General features: G+C 39.3%; 1 protein-coding gene across 7 annotated transcripts in view; it reads right to left on the bottom strand.

Annotated features, from left to right (window-relative positions):
* LOC142159857 (uncharacterized) overlaps positions 1–15,996 on the bottom strand; it is a 242,385-nt gene that overhangs the window by 166,708 nt on the left and 59,681 nt on the right. For 2 of the 7 annotated variants that reach the window (XM_075214682.1, XM_075214680.1), the window contains exons 1-2: positions 2,325–2,424; positions 70–212 (exon numbers count right to left, since the gene is read on the bottom strand). The exons of 2 other annotated variants lie outside the window; for them this stretch is intronic. The gene's annotated coding sequence lies outside the window, so the exon portion shown is untranslated. Of the gene's footprint in view, positions 1–69; positions 213–2,324; positions 2,433–15,996 lie in introns of those variants that run through there. 3 more of the 7 variants (XM_075214675.1, XM_075214676.1, XM_075214681.1) reach the window with 3 other exon arrangements.

Raw genomic sequence — 15,996 nt, forward strand, 5'->3', positions numbered from 1 at the left:
ACCATTTTGAGTCGTTTCCGAAGGGGTTAATTCCTATATAAAAGAAAGTTCAGTGTATGTAGCACTTACCTCTCCTGCCATCCTCAGTGGGCCCACCGTTCTGCGTCCTCTGTCTGCGGCAGGTGATGATGCATCATCTGATTAGAGCAAATAGCAAGATCATGGGGTGGTGGGGTCATCTTGTAGATAGAGGACTGGGAACGGATGGTCCACTAAAGAGGAAAGGTGAGATAAATGCTAAATACCCTCCACTTGACCATGCATGTTGGAAGCTGTTAGAGGTAGCACAATTTGTAAATGAAACCCTTCTTGTTGATTTGTACATATTTTTTTTTTACAAAAGTGAAAATTATCTCCACTTGTAAAACTTAAAAATTGTACAATCTGATTAATGCATCAGTGATAGACAAAAGCAACTTAATATGAGCAAAGCAAAATATCCTACATTCTGTTAACACTGTGGGACCGATACTTTTATATGTGACCATCTACCTACAGCTAGTTTACGGCTGTGCAGAGGAGCAGACGGAGGCACAACAGAAAGTACCAAAGAGAGGAATAAACCTTAAAAAAAAATGAAGACCCAAAAAATGAACATTTGGGGGTTGCTACAAAACTTTGTGTGAAGTTTGGACACACATGGGATCTATTGTGAGTAAGTATAGACAGGAATAAAACAGGAAAAACAAATATAACTTTAATTAAGGTAAATTTTATTTAGAATACCAGTGTGTAACTTTTATAGATCTTACATGTAAAGAAAATTCTCCACGTCATACCAGCAAGGCGATATCATTGTACATTTTATAAAGAAACACAAAGACTGTAATATGGTTTTCTATAGAAGATCTCTCAGAAGCTCACACCTGTTGTCAAGTCATCGCTGCTCTTACCAAAGTTCCCACAAAATACAATTTACACCAAGGTCAACTCCTATTTCCTTATATATGCCATCATTCATTGTACAGGAACTAGCATAGATGCAATAATGGTAGCTAGGTATTACAAAACCAGGGAATGTTCAGGGGGCTTATTATGAAGGAGCGTGAATCATTCTTGGGCAGCACGGTGGCTTAGTGGTTAGCACTTCTGCCTCACAGCAGGTCATGAGTTCAATTCCCGACCATGGCCTTATCTGTGTGGAGTTTGTATGTTCTCCCCGTGTTTACGTGGGTTTCCTCCGGGTGCTCCGGTTTCCTCCCACACTCCAAAAACATACTGGTAGGTTAATTGGCTGCTAACAAATTGACCCTAGTCTGTGTGTCTGTCTATCTGTTTGGGAATTTAGACTGTAAGCTCCAATGGGGAAAGGACTGATGTGAATGAGTCCTCTCATTCAGCGCTGTGGAATTAGTGGCGCTATTTAAATAAATGGTGATAATGATGATGACCTTAGCTCTCCCCCTAGGAGACTAGAGATAGGTCTGAGTGCCACATTGCAGTAATGTTTGCGCATCAGGGTATGTGATGAGTTTGTAAATGATACAGGCTTGTAACAGGCTTGCAATCAGTGAAAGGGTAAATCCATGTGTGTAAATTTAAAGAAAATACAGGAAAAGTTTAGAATCTTACATTTAATAAACCAAAACGTAGAATAATAAATGTCAGACACAAAACTCAAAAAGTAATTTTTAGGCACATAACACGTAAAAGGAAGGAAGACGCAGTACAGATGGATAGTGTGCGTGCTGTAATTAACAAACGCTGGCACCGCTTCGGTTACAGGCGCTCCTCAAAATAATGCAGTACAACTGTTGCTGAACGAAGAACAGAGGGCCCCCATTCACATGTTATATTCTAAATAGAAATTGTGCAAAATATTAAATGCTAATGCAGTGCAAAGAGGAAATATATTAATAAGATAAAACCACTGGTTCTTGGGTTCTATAGTTGGAGTATAAATGGGGGTGGGGGGTACCCAGGGGGTGGTGGCAGAGCAAAGTCTCTTGCACACACCCACCAATTATCTACTGGAGCTGACAATGTGAAGGGGAGGTGTAGCCTGTCATACTGCCAGCTCACTATCCATAACACATGTCCTGCAGACTATCCCCCCCAGACTATCACCACCCATAGATATAGATAGAGATGTATGTATGTATGTATATATATATATAGATATATATATCTATCTTACTCCCCCTGTCCTATTGCCCAGCCACACTTCTCCACTCCCCTCCCCAGGCCCCCTGCACTGTCCCTCCCCCCACCCTCTGCTATACACAGGCAGTATATCAGCGATGACCCCCATGGCATGCACTGCACATACCCCTCTCCTCCACATACCCCCCTCTCTGCCTCACACACAGTGTGCACTGTCTTACCTCCGACTCTTATGCGATTCACAAAGAAAAAATGGCGGCTCAAGAGTCCGTGGCCCCGCCCCCTCCCGTTAGAGGCAGAGGATGTGATGTAAAACGAGCGCTCTGCATGGGAGACTATGCCAAAATGGCCGCCGCTCCTCTCCATCGAGGACACTTGGTAATAGGAGGCGTCGTTTTACTCTGGAGAGTCAGTCGCTAGCTGTCAGGTGCAGGTCCTGTTATTTTACACGGCGTCCTTTATCTGTGGCTATAGAGATAAAGTGTGTTTCTCCCCTAGGTGATCGTCAGCGTCTACAGGAAAATGGCCGATCGCTCTCATAAATAGCGACGGGTTTGTGATACTTTAACTAAACTTTATTTTCCTCCAGTGTTTTATTTTAGAGAACTGAAGTGTCAGATGGATTGACAGACTCTCAACCAGTGATAGTGACAGAACTGCTGTTCACCATCTGCAGAGGTTCCCTCACCAGCCTGGAGGATCCTCCTGTGTTATAAACACTGCACTCTGTAGCCTAGTCCTGGTAAATTTAATACTGTTTGAGGATTGGCTAATTGTGGGTCACATGATCTGCAATTCACCTGGTAATAGTGAGGAGGTTACACTGGGTCTGATTCAAGTCTAAGTTCAAGTTCAACTCTCAGAACTCGGGCGCATTCCATCCCGAGAGGAATCTGGGTGTAAGTACGTTCGGCCTAAATGTTACTTGACGTATGTAGACTCGATAGAGTGCAGGATACATACATGTATATGTGCAATATAAAGTCACATCAAATGCAAAACAAAACAAAAATGTTAGAAAAAAATAATAAATAAAAAATGTGTTGTTTTTTTTTAATGTTTTTGTAAATCAGGATGTTCTAAATGCGTACTATACATATAATGCATTTTTATACTTGCACGCACATGTTCTTTGCTATCTAGTGGCACGCATACGCGTAGTCATCACCAGGACCGCCATCAGGGGGGTAAAAGAGGTACTCTTGTACCGGGCTCACCAGGGGGCCCGCTGTCCTCCAGTCCCGGCGTCTCCGCTGCTGTCACAGTGACAGCCAGGCAGCAGAATGCGATCGCAGGGGCGAAGCAATCATTCCCCTGCGATCATGTGATCTTCCTGTGACAGCGAGGCAGCTGTCAATCGTGATGGCATGTGAATCGTTGCTCCGCCCCTGCGATCATGTGATCCTCCCTTCTCCCTGTCGGTAAGTGATGGTGTGTTGTGACTTGACGTCACACTGATGTTCCCGCCGCTGCTGAAGAAGGAGCAAGGAGCGGCAGCTGAAACCTCCGGGTAAGTATATTTTAAAGAAATTTTATTATCACCTTTATTTTCTGATTTTTCTGTTTGTTTCAACTAATAATTAAAAACCATTTTGAATGCTACTGGAGTTAGTGGGGGGGGTTAATCGGGGTGGGGGGGCCCAGCCTGCTTCATTTGCACTGGGCCCTGCGATTTCTGATGGCGGCCCTGGTCGGCACTTACACCTGCCATGTAGCTGGTGCAAGTGATACAGCTAAAACAAGCGCTCACTATACATTGCCTATGTTCGTCTGCCACTTCCCTCCGTCCTGTTCCAACCTTTAAGTCATAGGCAGTCGTAAGTGTTATTTGAGTTTGGACATAAATTGCATACAGTTGTATTCATTGGCATAAATTCAGTTTCGGAGCATGTGCAGAGCAAATTCAGGCACAATACGGCACACAGATGAACTTCCGTACGGACATGAATCTATACCAAATTAGGCTGCATATTGAAAGGTTGACACAGAGCCCACCTCATGATAATAAGGGATTTTTGTGTCTTCCTGGTTTTTACAGCTTATATATAAAAATCAATGGTCTGTTTGTCCGGTTCTGCATTGACATTCTGTTGCTCCACTGCATTCTGGGACATGTAACAACATGGCCGCCGGCCCCTCTGCTCTGTCCAGAAGTGTTACCTCGTGGAGCGGGGTATCACAAATGGTACATCTCATATATAAAAATCATTGGTCTGTTGGTTATGCATTCAGACACCCAGTTGGATCCTGGCCAGGTTTTAGAAGGGTTAGGGTCTCGGTCGAACCACGCATTGGTCTACACTGGGCAGAACCTTATACCCGGCGTACACCATCTGAAGGTCCAAACTTCCCCTAAACTAAAAGTGAGAGTCTGTGGCACTACAGATATGTAATGGATTACTGGATATACTACAATCTAAATATAACTGGCTTACCTGAGGTGCGAAGTCTAACGATCTCCCCGGTGTTCACCAAGAACCGCCACAAGGCGGGATGGGCTTTGCTGCCAGGAGTCGCAGGTCGCGGTCCTCAGGCTCACCCTTAGATGTAGTGCAGCGTAGTAGGAGCAGGAGTAACGTAGTAAGACGGACCGGGTCGGTACACAGAGAGGAAATGCAGACAGAATCAGAGGGCAAGCTCGAAGTCAATCAGGCCGGGTCGGTACACGGGTCACCAGAACAGGAGAGTAGTCAGAAAGCCGGGTCGGTACACTGGGACTGAAGATGAAGAATGGTCAAACAGGCAGAGGTCAATACACAGGAATCAGCAGGGGTCTAGGAAGCAGAAATCCACAGGGAACAGGAGCCAGGAACAGGAGAAGTTGCTCTAACACTCACCGAGTGTCAGAGTGAAGGTTTTATACAGACAGGGTTTTGAATTCCCCGCCTATGGGTTGCGGTTATGTGACCTCCGAACCCGGAAGTGCGGCATCCGGACCAGCAGCGGTGAGGGATAAGTTCGTAACAAGATAACAGCCAGCTGCCATTTTGTGGACAGAATCCTATCATCCATCGGGACGACGCCCCCATCACGCCGTAGTCACATCCCCCGTCCCTACTCTTCCTACCCAAATGTTTGGAGATATGAACCTGGTCCTCTATGGTCGCTACATAGATGATTTATTTTTCATTTGGGATGGGGATTCTAATTATATTTCCTCTTTTATGTCACATCTTAACACCAACGATTTTAGACTTAGTTTTACAAGTATTCACCATTCAGCAGAAATTAATTACTTGGATGTTACTCTGAGAATAAATGGATCCTCTATTGTTACTGAAAGTTATTAAAAAAAAGTTGATTCACACAGGTTCGTGCATTATAGGAGTAGCCATCTATATTATTGGAAGAATAGTATACCCAAAAGTCAGTTCCTCTGTATGCGGAGGAACTGTTCATATATACGGAATTTTAACAAACATTCTGACAAACTATTTGAAGCCTTTATAGAACAAGATTATCCAGAAAAGCTTGTTCAAAAAGCATATAATGAAGCTGTAGATATAGATAGGGAGTGTCTTCTTATCACACGCCCTAAAACTGTTAGTTCTGACAAATGTATGGTATTTACTACTCAATATAACAGCTATGCGAGAGAGATCAAGCGTATTGTTACCAATAATTCTGCTTTGTTAGAACTTGACAAATTTATAGGTCCATATGTTAATAAGGGTAAAAATAAGTTTTTTTTAAAATATCCAAGAACCTTAAAAATAGATTATTTCCAAGTCTTTAAAAACAACATTAATGAGAAGCTTCCTCCACAAATTCCTCCATAGGAGGTTGGTTGACCACTAGATCCACTGTCTTTTATAAATGTGGAAGAATTAGGTGCAATACCTGTTTACACGCTGATCATAATTGTACAAACTTTACCTCTTTTACAACAGGAGAGAGCTTTGAGATTGAAAAAATTCTGGATTGTCATTCTTCATATGTGATATACCTCATTAATTGCAAGTGTGGTATTCAGTACGTTGGTTGTACGATTCGTACACTAGGAACATTGCCGCAATATAATGAAGGGTATTAAATCACACAGTTTAGCGTCACACGTTAGTGTATGCCAAAAAGGGAAACTTGAATGTCTCAAGGTCCGAGCAATACAACAGATTATTCTAACAATGAGAGGGGGGGGGATCGGTTCAATATTCTTTGCAAACGCGAAGCTTATTGGATCTTTACACTCAAAACTCTTTTACCCTTTGGTCTCAATGACACTATAGAATTAAATAATATTTAAAACACTTGTTGGGGCTCTGGGGTATTTTTCTATACACTCTGGGAATTTATTGGTATATATGTGTATCTATGAGTTCTATCTGTTTATTGACACTTTTATTCTTGTGACTGTAATATTTCCAGTTACCTATTTACATTTTTTTAAGATGACATTGGTAATTTATAGCTATTCTAACCAGAATAGGTTCTACTTTGTTAGCTAAGTAGGGGTGGGCTGGTTTCACACTGGGATGGGAGACTTTCTAGATATTATTATGCTATGTTAAATATCTGTATTACTCATTACAGAATACGAGTTATACAATGATTTTTATTGATATATATATACTTCTGTATAGCACAGAGTAATTTTGATGGTATAATTTATATTATGCTATATTATGATCTATATATGATTTTTGTTCTGTATATGTTTGGTTTCTATACTGATTCATTTAATTTAACCAATTTTTGTATTTAATTAATGTTATTTTTTAAGAAATGTTATTTTTTATGGTGTTTGTCCTGTGGATCGTGTTAGGTTTATTTAATTTACTTAATTCATTTTATTATCAATTACTGTTTTGTCCTGTATAGAAGATCGCTAACTCGATTTTTTACTTATTGAGATAAGCCACATATTCCCTAGTCATGTGATCCAGTGGTCATGTGATCGGGCAGTTCCTGAGCCATCATCTGATGCTCATGTGATCTTTTTTCTATCTATTTAACAAGCGCTTGTAGGCGTGTACATCTTACCTACCTCTGAAGAAATGGCTGAACGCAGAGAAACGCGTCAGGAGATATACTTACCAGGTGTTGGTCATACAATAACCCCGGGGTTTATTTGGATTATCAGGAGGATCTCTTCATTTCAGGAAGCAACCTGCACTATATGTGGAGCACTACACTAAGGCTGTTTGTGGCTGGTCCTGGAATCTGTGGGCTCATACAGGAATATAAGTACTTGTTCCAACTTATTATCTAGTGGTGCTATTTGCACCCACTGGTGCTTATATACTGGACACCTATACAGTGGACATTTCTTGTACCTATCTTTTGAGCCTAATAAGGGCCGAATATTATAAATTTTTACCTCAAGTCTGTGCTACGGATATTAATTTTATCTGCAGTCTCCTGTTTCTCTATATATGGTACTATATTTAATATATTTTTTTGGCCTTAATCCCTGGAATATTGCATGCTTATCAATACCCTGGATATTTTATAGATGTTGATTATTATTAATATATCCTTAATTTAATTGAGGATTAGTATTGGGACTTATTTTAGATATCATCATCATCATCATCATCATTAGTGTGTTCTAATATATGTTTCTAATCTATAGGAGTTTTTGTGTCATCGACATATGAGTGTAATGAATTGTTTATTTTTATAAATTTACTCTATGCTTTGCGCTCTCTTTTCCGTATATGGTTTATTTGTATTTTCCTATGACATATCCAGATCCTATCTTTAGAGAGCTGTAGCATTGAGCTATATAAATAAGGGTTCTTTTGCAGAACCTTACAATGGTTCTTTTGGCTCACATGAAAAAGTGTAGCATGTCTTTTAACATTTCTGTATCTCTATGTATGTGGGTATCACCGCCCCCCCATCCCGTTTATCTGCCAGCTGACCTTTTGTTTTGGGCTGTTTGCCTCTGCAGGACGTATCCAGCCAAAATATTGAACAAGTAGCCGAGGGAGGTAATTGGGAGCAGTAAGATGGCTACTGGGTGTCCAATGATGGCTGTATGCTTTCCTTTGTCCTGCACCAAAGCCCACTGCCGACATTCTATAGATGCCAGCAGAACAGGAAGTGTGGGGCTTCATTGTAAGCTAGGCTGGAGATAGGAGACCTCTCTAAACAACTAGTTATAGAAAGAGAAGGTCCAGCATCCAGGTGTCAGGATGAAGACCTGCAATATGTGCATAGTGAGGGCCTACCTGAAAAGCAGAGGGACATCCCTGCATCCAAGTTACCCCACACCCAATGGGAGGCCTGCCTGCTTATTCTAATAGATCAGATCGGTGCCCTAGGTTTACAGTGTGGATTTTTAAGATATGGTAAATATCTTGTTAAATGTAACTCTATTTTTTATGGTGATGTGTTCTCATACTAATGCACTTATATTATCCTTAAATAAAGATGGAGGTTATTGGATAATTTGATATCGGTGTAACACGTTTTTAGTGATCAGTGTGTATGAGATGAGCGATACTGGTGTGAATCTAAACTAATGATCTTAAGGCGTTAAAGTCCGTTTTAAATGGCGTTGTAGGTCAAAATCTCTGTAGTTATAATGGATCCTTGTATACCCTCTCAAAATTAGAAATAGCAAATAAAAAGAATATTGTTATTGGGTGACTTGTGATGTTGAATCACTATATACCAGTATTCCCCAGGCAGTGATATTTTTTTTTCTTTTAAAAGTATGAGGGAACTCAGACAGAGATCGAGAGTTTACTTTTGTGTTTATCTTAACATATATTTTTTTCTTGGTAAATGCTACTATTTACAGACACTTTGTATGGCCATGGGGAGCAGATTCACTCCTAGTTTTACCAGCCTGTACATGGGTCTACTTGATCAATAAATTATTCAGAATGGATGGTTTTAGGGGCATATCTGGTTCCATGACTGATTTGATATTTGTGATATGGATATTAAGTTCACTCACTGATTTTGTTTGTTACTTTAATACCTACACATTTAATTTAAAATTGACTCGCCAATATCAGGCACTGCACTGCACTCCATTTCTGGATATCACCTTCTTGGTCATAGAGGATAAAAGGATTGATAAACAGACTTTTCAGTCCTGTAGATACTATCAATTATTTGTACTTTTCCAGACAGCCTTGAAAGCTGTGAATTAAAAACATACATAAAGGTCAACTGGAGAGGATAAGAAGAAACAGTTAAGCTGTATTTTGTTTGTTTACTGATAGTTGTGTAATATACCTCCTGGCTTTTGTGCATACATATGTGTGTATATGCATAGGCAGCAGAGGTCCCACTGAATTGCATCCTGCTCTAGAAAACATGTTGGAACCACACATACTGCCGGGTGCCTGCAAGTGAGTTAGGATTGGGGAGGTCCACAAACAGCCCCCTGTTGTGGAAATTTAATCCCATGTGTAGTGTATGGGCCTAGGGACCTCCCATCCGCGATTAAAAACACGCAGATGCAGGGCAGTGACCTCTCTCCTGGACATCGCCGATGCGGGTTTATGGTTCCAGTTGGATTGGTCACAGGGCGACAAAGGTTCAGCTGCAAGTGGGTCAGACACTACCATGTGGGTAGAGGAATGAAGAGGGTGACTCAGCAGTCCGGAGACAAAGAAGCTGTTGAGTTATAGCTCATTCTGTCTTGAGTTTGTGTGTTTACATTCTGAGTTCTTGATAGTAGGTTCCAGTCCCGTGTGCCTGGTTACAAATGCCAGGATTGAGTTCCCACGAACAGATCCAGAGCCTTATTACAGCTTATTCCAGTTCCGTACTCTGGCACAGACTCCGGCCCTAGACTCCCATACTGCAAATGCTACTCTAGATGGACTTTAGATGAACAGAGAGCTCATCAAGGCCTCCAGATTTCATTTCGCTCTTGCTTCAGCCAACCCAAGGGTCCCAAATTGGATCAAGAAATACAGATGACCATGACACAACATCCCTACTAGGATTATATATCTAACATTGCCATCTATGGGGTTGGCTACGCTTTAACGGTGCTGAAAATTTCGACACCAAGGAGACCTACAACTAAAATCTGAATTTATGAAAAAATGATTTAAATTTAAACAGACTTACCTGAAAAGCAACGCTGCAGATCTCCAATCGCACCAGCATGCTGACCGCAAGTTATTCCGAATGGACAGCTCTTCAGCACTACACTTTCATGTCATCACGACCTCTATGAATGTTAATTTAAAGCATCAATGTCGGCACCCAGCAGATTAAGCGTTTAAACACGTAACCCGACATAGCTATATTGAGAATGGAAAAACTGTGATTTGGATCTTAGAGCATGGAATCTCCTAGCTGAATCCCAATGCAAAGCCTCTGGTGCAACATCCAGTAAATGGTAATAAACACACTCAAAATATGTATGACCTGAAAGCAGGTGAAAAAAGAGGGAGGTAAACCACAGGATGGAGTAAAAACAAATAGGAGGTCTATCAGTAGTCACCAAAAAGAGCTAGGTAACAATAAGTGGGACAGGAGAGAACCTGCTTACAAATTCCCTGTCTAACATCAACATTAAGCTGACAAACCATTATGTATAGATGAAAGTAAAACATAATACACATTCAGTGCAAATATAAATACACTTTTGAATTGTCAAAGGTATTTTTAGATTGAAGTCAATATATTAGCATGAAATATATTTACATTGTTTTATCTTATGTTATTTTTATCATTTTATTCGATGTGGTATTTTTGTACTGCAATTGTATTTATATGTTTGCTGAAGAGATATGAGCAGCAGTGGAAGAGTTAATTCTAAGAACAGGTGTTGGCAATTAACTGCTGGTGACAAAGACATTCTTCACTCCCATTGCTGTCTTGGGAGCTCAATAAACCATGGAACGCCTATATACTACTTCAACCTATTGTAATATGACACTTAAATTACCAGTATTTATTGTTTATAAAAGGGTATGCTTTGTCTCCAGAAGACAGAGCTTCACACTTTAAATTTGATATTATCACAGTGCTAGCTTTTATTTTGTTAATAAACCTTTTATACTTTTTCTTATAGTTTCTTTGCTGTAGAAATTCAGTTATTGCTTTTATCAAGTGGAGGCACTGCTGAGTTTTCTCTACATAGGTTTTCTTAGGAAAAACATTGGGCTGCTAGCTTTGCAATGCTTGGTGCAAAGTTGATGTCTTGTTTTGTGAAGAAAAGTAAGCTATGCTACCCTTTACAAAGTATACACCTTGTATGTCTGGATGCTTAGCATAGTTGTTTTTTCCACTGAAATCTGTGTTGGGAAAATATGAACTTTTATTTAATTATAATTTTTTTGTTTATAGTAACTGTTTCGCAATTGAAAATTCAGAGTTTAAAGTGTTACATAGTTATGTCATCTACTTTGCTAAACAGTACATCATATATATTTCTGTTATTGGAGTGTAGTTAATATATATGATATTTGCCTGATTCATGTGTGCTGCTTTGTGAACGGTTTATCAGAGTATGTATCTTTGAGTGCTGTGGCAAGAAGTGTTGAGATGTTAAGGGATAAAAATAAAGAGTAAATAAATCTACGTAGTCACTGAGAAACAGTATGGATATTGAGGCATTGAGGCTATCTTCCCACACAAAGGGCCTAAGTGGAATTTCTGAATGGTGGATCTTTGGGACCACCATAGATTGCGGACTGCGTGGACGACTTCTAATTGAAAAAAAAATGAAGAGTGATTTATGTACTGCGTGGGATAAATCATCAGTGAATTATAAGAAATAAATGTCCAAAGGTTTAGATAGAAATGGAGTTCAAAGACAGAACTGCTAATATATCTTTGAAGAACTGCTGGGCTACAAACTTTGTCGTGAGTGATTTGTGCAAGACTGGATGAATATGACTAATCATTGTGATAAGCAGTATCCAAGTGCAGGGTCCTTTGATACAAATATTTTTGATAATGTACAAACAAAGTGAAAAATCAGAAAGCAAAGTTACTTATGAAGTATTGTTTGGCAATGTGGAGGGCTGATGCTGAACACTGGAAGCTGTTAGGGACTTAAAAAAGTGTTTTACAGTCACCTAAACATACTTACAGAAAATCAATTAGCAAGTCAGTGGATATTTTTTAAGATGAAAATAATTGAATAGGGAGTGGCTGCAGTACTAGAAGTAACCAGTAGATGGTGCAATGGCTGCAATAGAGCAGGGTGATGTGGGGGAAGTACAATATGCCTTAGTATATTACAAATAGTAGTGAATAGGCAAACAGTTCAATTGTATGGTCCTGTAACATGGCCAATATATAGGAAAACAGATCAGGTTATTAAGAAGGAATAAGGTAGCACTTATGAATAATAAATGTTGTGCATGATTGATGCTGTTAATCAAACTAATATTACTAATATTGCACAGCTGAGGGTGTCTTTTCTCCTGTGAGTTGATTGGTAGAAATGTTTCATAATTAAGCTAAAGAATATTGAATCTGCTAAGGATTGCATTGCAAACGTTGTGATTAAAATGTGACATTACTTGGGAATATATGTGGACATAGCAAAGCATAGTTAAATTGCTGTTCAAGTTTTGATTGAAACGTTAGCAGAAACATTGAGAAACCGGCTTCAAATTGCAACCCCAGAGTGAAGAGATTAAACAATTAATCATTAATCAGATGTTAATATTGGTAAGAAAAAAGGAAGATTTGAAGCATAGATTATTGACTGTTCAATTAAGAATGTTAGAGAATCAAACACTGCCAAGGATTTAGGATACTCAGTTTGATTGTAAACCACACCTAAAAATTATTTCTATTTTACAAGTGGACAAGAATTATTCCAATCATTGTTCTCCTTTTGGGAGAGGGAGAAACAGAGTAAGAAAGGGGTGTTATGGTGACGAGGGGATTAGGTTCTCACCCATATCCACATTTGGAGAGTAGGGGGCTTGGTAAACTACAGCTTTATCATCTTCACCCATCCCCCAAATCTTTCACTTCTAATGGAAGGGCTTCTGTGTCTTCAAATTACAACCAGCAGGGGGTGGGGGTGGGGGCATGGGTTTTGAAAAAAAATCACACCTGCAGATTTCTGACCAGCAGCTGAAATTTTGTTTTGTTTTGTTCATAATGATCTGATGATCATACCTGTAATTTGCTGAATGTAGCCAATTTGAAAACTTCATATGTTGAACCATTAATTTTATTGTCTGATTGTCCTGAGGCTTTTATACCATACTGTAGTTTTGTATTGATCCTATATGTTGATAACTTACTTTTGTGTTTTGTTTTGTTTTTTTACAGTCCTTGCAGATACTAGTTTTAGCTGTTAACATTCCCGTATTAAACTGTCCACAAGGTTTCCAGAAATAATTTGCAACCTTGCCAGACTCAAGTTAAGTATTTGGGCCATTGCTTGACCCAAGGATTAACATATCTTTCATCGGACAGAGTGCAAGTTATTCTGTATATGCACTTGCTACTAAATATATCACAAGTGTGCACCTTTCTAGGGATGTGCAGCTGGAGTTTTAATACAGTTACATGGTGACTATCAAAGGCCTATTGTTTATTATATTGCCAAATTAGACACAGTTGTCCATTCCTTGTCAACCTGTTTAAGTACAGTTGCAACATTATTGGTGCAAAAAGCAGAATATCTAGTACTTAGTTATGAATTAACCCTATATAAACCGTATGCTGTTTTGACCTTGTTGAATTTAGCACAAACACAACATGTCTTTGCAGCCAGATTTACAAAATGGAAATTCGCTTTTATGGCTCACTTTCATTGTACCATATGTTGGTGTACTATTCTTAACCCTGCTATGTTCTTACCTAGTGTACATGAGCATGCACAAGAGGTGGAGGTATATCAGGAGAGTACTGATAGGTACATGATTCCTGATGAATTAATAGGCATTCACGACTGTATGAAATTTTTGGACCAAACATTTACTGCTAGATCTGACATTAAGGATACACACTTACTAGAAACATATCTCATTTTTCATACAGAGGGTAGTTATCATAGGCAAAATGAGATTGGAGAGATATGTATAAGATATGCAGTGGTAAAGTAACAGATGATTGTTTTGGGGAAGTGAAGGCTCTAGGGCCCCACATTCTGCCCAGATAGCTGAGTAAGTAGCGCTCACAACAGTGTGTGAGTTGGCGCAAGGTAAAAGGGTAAATATCTACTGTACACAGATAGTAGATATATATTCAGTGCATGTGGTGACTTTCTAACTGCAGTAGGTACTTTGATAGCACATTTTCAACGTGTGAAGAAGATGCTAGATGCTATTCCGATGTCATTGCAGGTAGTGATTAAGTGTCAAGCTCACACAAGTAATACTGATCCAATTGCACTGGGTAATAAAGGGGCAGGTGAAGTTGCACTAGGTGTAGTAAGAAGTCAATTACTAATTAACATTTTTTCACAAGACTTGAATTTGTTGTTGTTTCAGTTAATTGCTGATCAGAAATTAATCAGAATGTAAAAGTTTTATTATCCCCAGGAAGTGGCCCTCTGGAAGTTGAAGGGACATGTACAAGATACCAATGGTATGTAGAGAGATAGTAAAGATAGATCAGTGTCCCCAAAGGCTTACCTACAGTCCATGGTCTGCCTCATTTAGATAAGTATGGTATGTGTGGACTTGAGGCCTACTGGTGTGCACCTGGCTTCTCTTCTCATGCAGGTGAAAATGGCTGGTTCATGCCTTATTTGCCTGAGGAAGAATCCAGGTAATGCCATATCTGTAGTACATCACAACCAACCCTCCTACAGAGGGCCTATTCCAGGTAATATAAATTGACCTCCTCCAAATGCCAAAATATCGTAATCTACAGTATGTATTAGTGTGTGTCGACATGTTTTCTAATTGGATAGAAGCATATCCAGCTGCAAGTTGTCCAGGAGAAAACATTTCTTTTTTCCCACTTACATTCCTTAATGAATCAGGCCCAATGTGTTTTTTACAAGGAATAAAGAGTAGGTTACTGGAACAATTTAATGGTATAATGAAAAATAAGCTGAGTAAAGTAATGAAGGATACAGTGATGGTTTGGCTACAGGCTTTATCCCTAGTATTGCATAGTATCAGAACCACCCACAGTCTTCAATTTGATCTTTCACTATATGAGATTTTGTTCAGAAGACAAATAAATATTATTATAAGACTTCAAAATGCACTCAAGATGTAACTTTTAAGTGCCTGATTGACATGAGTATTTACAGAAGCAACAAGAGACTTTGAAACTGATTGTATGACAAATGTCTATTGAGAACTGTCAGGATATAAAGCCAGGAGAATACGTTATGGTCATACATTTTTAATTTGACAGATCGATAGGAATGACCACAGCACTGAAAGTTGCTGAAATAGATACTTTGATTCACACATCCCACTGCAAGAAGGTAGTCGATCCAACCTGGAAAAACACAGAGACTAATAAAGTTTTGGAGCCAGATATAACAAATTTGTTTCAGGACACTGGCAATGATGCGGTTCAGGGAGAAGAATCTGACCCAGAAGTCAAAGAAAAATATCCTTATTACTGTTGCCATCGCTATAGGCATGATTTGTTCTTACACCTTATATTAATTTTCATGGACATTTCTTTAATGAGGACCTGAAGGTAAGATCTGGTAGTGGTTCTGAGGAAATGGGGGCATATAGTCGTAAAAATAGAGAATCAGAACTGTCTTCGTCATTCATTCTACAATTAATAACACATTCAATAATGACACATATAATGGTAGAATTAAAAGAGAAGTAACTGGAGATGAACCTGAAGTTTGTGGTGAGAAACTGCTAACTGAAATGTGTATATGTCAATATTGTAACAACCCTCCTGAAGATGTGTAAAATAGTATGATAAGGACAAGCAATTAAACAAACTATGGGGCATATTCAATTGTTTACTTTTTCCGCAGCGGAAAAAGTAAAGAGGTTATTACAGTAATTCTACTCAAAT

Source organism: Mixophyes fleayi, chromosome 6, assembly GCF_038048845.1.
Source record: "Mixophyes fleayi isolate aMixFle1 chromosome 6, aMixFle1.hap1, whole genome shotgun sequence".
Lineage (NCBI taxonomy): Eukaryota > Metazoa > Chordata > Amphibia > Anura > Limnodynastidae > Mixophyes > Mixophyes fleayi.